Source organism: Carlito syrichta, unplaced genomic scaffold, assembly GCF_000164805.1.
Source record: "Carlito syrichta isolate Samal-C Ts95f unplaced genomic scaffold, Tarsius_syrichta-2.0.1 Scaffold312189, whole genome shotgun sequence".
NCBI classification, from domain to species: domain Eukaryota; kingdom Metazoa; phylum Chordata; class Mammalia; order Primates; family Tarsiidae; genus Carlito; species Carlito syrichta.
The window spans coordinates 498,104-504,968 of record NW_007256285.1 but is presented as its reverse complement, the minus strand read 5'-3'; positions in this window follow the sequence as shown (position 1 = coordinate 504,968).

Below are 6,865 nucleotides of genomic sequence, written 5' to 3'. Positions count from 1 at the left end.
AGCAGGCAATCCACTCACCTCAGCCTCCCAAAGGCGCGGGGTTACAGGCTGAGCCACTGAGCCCGGCTGATGCTTAATTGTTAAATGAAATAAATAGAATAAAATAAATAAGCTAAAATACTCTTCTTCTAATGCTTGTTAAATTTACTTTTATTAAACATTATTATTTCAACTGGCTCCAAAGTCCACATAAAAGATTCACATTATCACCAATGTTAAGTCTATTTTTCCAAGAGTCTTACTTCTGTAAGAAGTTTGTTAGTTACTGCTGGGATGACATTATTCTGAGGTCTGGTTTGAAACGAGTCAAACTTCCTTCTATGTGAAATGCTGGAAGAAGGGATGAAGTATCAATCATTCTAATATTATCCCAACTCCTCCTAGTTCTCGGGAAGTGAAGGTTTGCGTAATGTCTAGCTTAGTTGTTTAGCCAGCTCGCTCCCCTTTCCCAGAACTGTAAGGTCTGGAAACTTACAGGTGGCCTCCCTTTTCGTTCCACTTAAATAATAAAAAGCATTGTCTTTAGAACATGCTTCAGTATCCACTCAAGTGAAACATAGCGCAGAACACCTTAAAAACACTACGTGGCAATGTCAACGTAATATCCTCCTCAAAAAAAGTGCTCCCATCACCCCAGATGGGGGCGGGGGGGGTGCCATGATCCTGCCATTTCAGAAAAAATGAGCACTGTGAGAACACAAGTTCCACTTCCTTTCTTTAGATCCTCTTAGTTCAATTCAGTTCTGCCACATGTCACATGCGGTAAGAGATGATGCCTGTAACCAAGGTACACACTAATGCCCCTAAGTGGGAGAAGAAAGACACAGCAATGGATAGTACCTTCTAGCTTCAGAGAAATAAGATCTCTCTTCTTATACCTGCCACCCACCCACTCACTCCCTCACCCACTCCCCTGCTTGCCCTCCATACACACAAACAAGAGCTCTTTTTCCCCATGGCAATTCAAGTAGAAAAGATTACATCAAGTAGCATATGTAGACACTGCAATAACGGACTGCCTCTGACTCATAATCTTCCACATCCCCTACATATTTTCTGAAAATGTCCCATATTCTTCAAATTCATCCATCCCAAGATCCAACAGTGGACCAGAAGTTAGCAAGGATCCCTGCCTCTTAGCATCTCATCTCTAGATATGAGCATTAGGAGGGCAATGGGGATTTTCTCATTCTTTTCAAGTTTGCTTTTTGAAATCCTAGAAATTCCAATAAAGGATAACTTGATACCTTTTTCTTTCCCATATTGTCAAAATCTATCAATCTCTCTTTTTTTTTTTTTTTTTGAGTTGGAGTCTCACTCTGTCACCCAGACTGGAGTGCAATGGCCGCTCCCGGCCACCACAGCCTCGACCTGCTGGGCTCCAGCGATCCTTCTGCCTCAGCCTTCCAAGTAGCTGGAACTACAGGCGCACACTACCACGCCTGGCTCATTTTTGATTTATTGTAGAGATGAGGTCTCGCCAAGTTGCCCAGGCGGGTCTCGAACCCGCAGGCTCAGGCAGTCAACTCACCTCAGCCACCCAAAAGTGCAGGATTACAGGCTGAGCCACTGAGCCCGGCTTATCAATCTCTTTTTTCGTCCTTCTATTAATGTGTATTTAACTCTGCATTCCAATACTTCTTAACACATTTTCTTTATAATGCTAGTTCACAGGATACTTCAGGAAAGAAAGGTGGTTGTTAAGAGAGTTCCGTGATTACGTACACTTAGAAAAGTCTACATACTACCTTTCTCTCAGAGGCCATAAAACACATGAAGATAAATACTATGAGAAGTCTTGAAGTACAGAGATGGAATTAATTTTATTTAACACAGAAGTTCCCTGACTCACTTGGTAGAAAAACCCTTTAATCTTAAAACTTATTGCTATCTTAAGAAATTAGTTTTTCATAGAACACATTTAGGAAACACCATTGTAAATTAATACCTTTGGAATTATTTGAATAAGAATGGAAGACTTCCATTCTCCAGAGATAAGATCATATCATCCACTCATTCATTCAGCCAACAAATGTTTACTGAGCATCTGCTATGTGGTAAGCACTTATCACCTACGTGCTAGTTTAACTCTCATCCACACCTCAAGCATCAATGAAGCCTCTACACACCTGGAAAACAGGAACCTCCACAGGGTGGTGTAGGTGAGAATTTGATCCACTTTGTTATTAGCCCTACTACGATGATATTCCTTCTTTAAGGTAGCAGACCATCAGTTGTGTTTCTTTCGCCCTGACCTCATGCTCTGTGTTCAGTGTTTGGGTTTCCATTGGTCCCAAACACACCTGAGTGTCTCCTTTGGCTTCCTGTTCAGTTCTATTAATCCTCACAAGGTCTGGGGAGCGAGGGATGGAGCCAAGTCTCTGAGGAGCAGTGCTCACATTTGGATCCCTAACACCCACTGCCAGTCCCCCAGAGTATACACCACCATTCTCTTTTTCCAGACTTTCCATGATTCATTTGTGGCTTTGTGTGTCTGTCTCCTGGGTCCCAGCCATTTCAAATTTCCTCTGTTCTACGTCAAGATCTAGTTGTGGAAACTCTTCCCTTATTTTCTAGAACTGTGCAGTCCTGTTTTGTTTTTCCTCCTTCCTCTCTGAACACTCCTTTTCACTTCCTTCATGGGTTTTATTTTTAGCTACAGTTGCATAAACACAGTCTATGCTTGGTTCTAGGCCTGAGGCTTTTCTTTCTCTGCACTCTTGCTGGAAGCTCACTTACCCTCAACACATAGCTAACAATAAGAAATATAGTCCAGTCTCAGTGGTTCATGTCTGCTCACGCCTGTAATCCCAGCACTTTGGGAGGCTGAGGCGGGAGGATTGCTTGAGTCCAGGAGTTCAACACCAGCCTTGGAAACATAGTGAGACTTGGTTTCTATAAAAAATTAAAAAATAGCTGGACACGCCTGTAGTCCCAGCGACGAGGGAGGCTGAGATGGAAAGATCACCAGAGTCTAGGAGGTTGAGGTTGCAGTGAGTGGTGATCAAGCCATGCCCTGCCACCTGGGTGACAAGTAAGACTCCAACTTAAAAGAGAGATAGATAGATAGATAGATAGATAGATAGATAGATAGATAGATAGATATAGATAGGTGTTAAAATTTAACTTATCATTCATCTTTGCTGAAACTTAGAATTTGTGAAGACCAAATGTTAATATCCTAAGTAGGTGTTTATAGACACCCCAACAACTTCTGTGTAGCAGTATGTACCCCAGAGCAGAAGATGATAATCATAGGTACCATTTTAAATTGGTATCAAAATTTATTTTCCACAATTATTTTGCATTACACACATTCAAAAACATCCGACATGTCTTTCCTCCAGAAAAGGTCAAAAGTTTTTATTTTCATGCTATCTAGCATCATTAAACACTCAGCTCAAAAGACATTAAAATAAATACTCCAAGCGTCATTGTTTAACAACCGTTTAAGTAAATCAGGGGTTAAAATTGTGTTCACATATGAAAGTGATAATTCACCAACTCACTATTTGAGCAACTGATTCTGTTTCTCAGTGGTGGTGACAGATTGTTACAACAGCAATACCTTGCATCTGTAGCGTGCTATATACCTCAAGTATTTCCAGGTTGTCTATCCTCAGTAGATTTCAGTGAAACATAAGGAGTACAGATTAGAATCTCCATTTTATTGTTTGGCTGTTGGGTCACTAAGAGTTTAAGTGACTTACTCAAGATCACCGAGATAAGTCCCATCAGAATCCAAACTATAAACTGTTCTCCCCTATTCCAAGCATAAGATTCTGAGAAAACTTCACATAGTTTCTTGTAATTACTCTTATGGTGAATAATCAATATATCTTTAAAAAAAAACAATAATCTACCACAGAATGACAAATTTTGAATGCTTTTCCATTTTATAGGAAAGGAAAAGTGAGACCCACAGGCCTTATGACATGACCAAGTAAAGAGAGATATAAAAACCATTGCACAACCAGGGCTATGGAGACATGAAAGCCATGCACACACAAAAAATTAAACTCTGATATTTCATCTGTACAAATAGTGAAAATATAAAGAATGTGATTATATTTTACCCTTTCTAGTGTCTTCGTCAACTTCTGAATTCATTTTCTGGTTCAGTTTCATCTGTAATGTTGAAGTTGAGTTTGTCCTCTAAATCTTCTCAGAGCTAATTTCTGGAGAATAAAATGATGTGAGGTGAGCTATTTAATGAGGTCAATCACTTAATTTCTTGTACTATTTTGAGGTAATTGGGCTAACAATGACTTTTTAAAGTCTGTCCTTTATAAGCTTATTTTTCCCTCTTGTAGAATTATTTTTGATAATACAGTGATGACTTTTGAAGTGAGTATAAGCACATATGTGGGTAAATTCTTGACAATTCAAAGTCTGATATTCTTTTTAAAAATAATACTATACTTCTTAGACATGCTAATGCTTGAAAAGGTCACACATTACAATAGTAAATGACATTGAAATTACTGCAATAGTGATATATAATTGATATGAAATATATTTATTTAAAAATTTAGTTAGAAGCCCAAAGTGCACCTGCATGCAGCCTATTTATGTTGTTAATCCTCACTTGTACCCTACATCTCAATAATAAAATAAAATAAAAATGTTATCTCCACTACTTTCCAGTTTCTTGTAGACTTTCATCTGTTTTTCTTCAGTGTATATGCACACTTACAACTTCAAGTTGATAAAATTTGGCTTCTGAACTTCTTAAGAGCTGACTAAAATATAACACAGCTAAGATAATGTGAGAAGAAATTTTCAAATACCTACAAATAATTTTTGAGAATATATAATACTTTCCTTTCACAAACAGCAATTACACAAAATATTGAAACATGGTCATATATTGCTTGACCAGGTTTCAACTTATATTCTGATATATGAGTAAATACATGTCTGGTTTTAATAAATATTTAGTCTGCAGATCTTTAAAAGACAAAAAGTTAAAAATAATAATGACTTCAAGTAATGACTTCAAGGTAATAAGAAGTGTAGAGTCAGAAATCTGAATTCTAATCCTGACTTCACTAACCTAAGTTACTTCCCTCTCTTCCTCAAGCTGTTCATCTATGAAAATGGTAACCAACAGGGCTCGGTGGCTCAGCCTATAATCCCAGCACTTTGGGAGGCCAAGGTGAGTGGATTGCCTGAGCCTGCGGGTTCGAGATCAGCCCAGGCAACTTGGTGAGACCTCATCTCTACAATAAAATTAAAAATAGCCGGGTGTGGTAGTGTGTATCTGTAGTTCCGGCTACTCTACTCGGAAGGCTGAGGCGGAAGGATCACTGGAGCCCAGAAGGTTGACGCTGGGGTGGCCCATGAGCGTGCCACTGCACTCCAGTCTGGGCGAGAGAGTGAGACTCTGACTCAAAAAAAAAAAAGAAAAAGAAAATGGTAACCATTAAGTTCACCTGGAAAGTTACTGCAAGGATTAAATATGACCCCCCCAAAATTGAGGATTTCCTAGCATAGAACATAGGAAATAGTAGATAGCTCTCATTTTCTTTCTTACTATGTCTTTGCTTTTACACTTCTCCCATACAATCCTATTTATTCTGCTTATTTAACGTAAATTTTAAATACACATAGCTAAATTTCTATTTTGATTGTAGATCTCATTCAAGTAGGGACTCAACTCACTTTTCCAGTTTCAAATATAAAGGGTACATTTTTATTTTGTTGTTGTCATTGTTGTTTTGGGCACAGCAGAAAATGTGTATTTATTCACCACCTTTCTAAATTCCATATTGCTATGTTCATGATCTTTTTCATATCTTTATTGCCTAAAAATTGAATTGTTTTTCTTTAATTTATAGCCGTACTGTCCCATTCAGGCATTTGCCCTATAGATTTCAAAACTCATATTCTGAATCATGACACCAAATGTTTCTTCCAATAATTATACTCATGTGAGAGTTACATTATAAAACCAATCACAGGAACCCACTGTCTGGAAAAACTAATACCTCCTCCTAAAACTCTACGAGTACACTAAAATTGTGTTTCTCACTGACGTTGCTATTTTTTCCCCTAATATTTAACATGTATCTTCATTGAAAATGTTGCCTGAAGCTCATGCTATCAGAAAAAATAATCACAAATGACATTCCACCTGGAACAAGGCATTCAAGAACTTAGAGATTTATTAGGAACCACATCATCTTTTTGGAACCCACAGATCTGTAGAACACTACTGTGGCTCTTCCTGGTTTCCTAGAAATGAAAGTCATTGAACCACATATGAAACACTAGCCTATTCTTCTTACACTGGAGTACTTGCTCAATATTCACTTGGTTATTTTCCACAATCTATCTCATTTCATACTTGTTTTGATATGCAAGTTGCAACCTAATAGTGGGTCTTAGAAATCATACTGGTGTGCTATAAACAGCATTTTTAAAAGGAAAGAAAGGTCACATGCAGCAACTCAGGCCTGTAATCACGGCACTTTGGGAGGCTGAGTTGAGAGGATTGTCTGAGGCCAGTTCAAGACCAGCCTGGGTAACTTAGCAAGACTTCATCTCTACAAAATACAAAAAATAATAAAAGGAAAGAAAAACAATTGGAACAACATAAAATAAAATAAAATAGACATTGTTAGGGTGCATTACAAGCAATAGAGACAAACATTAAAATATTATTTTGAGGCTGGGCGCAGTGGTTCGCGCCTATAATCCCAGCACTTTGGGAGGCCAAGGTGAGAGGATTGCCTAAGCCTGGGGTTCAAGACCAGCCTGGACAACTTAGCAAGACCTCACCTCTACTATACATATATATATATATATATATATATATATATATATATATATATATATATATATATATATATTTTTTTTTTAT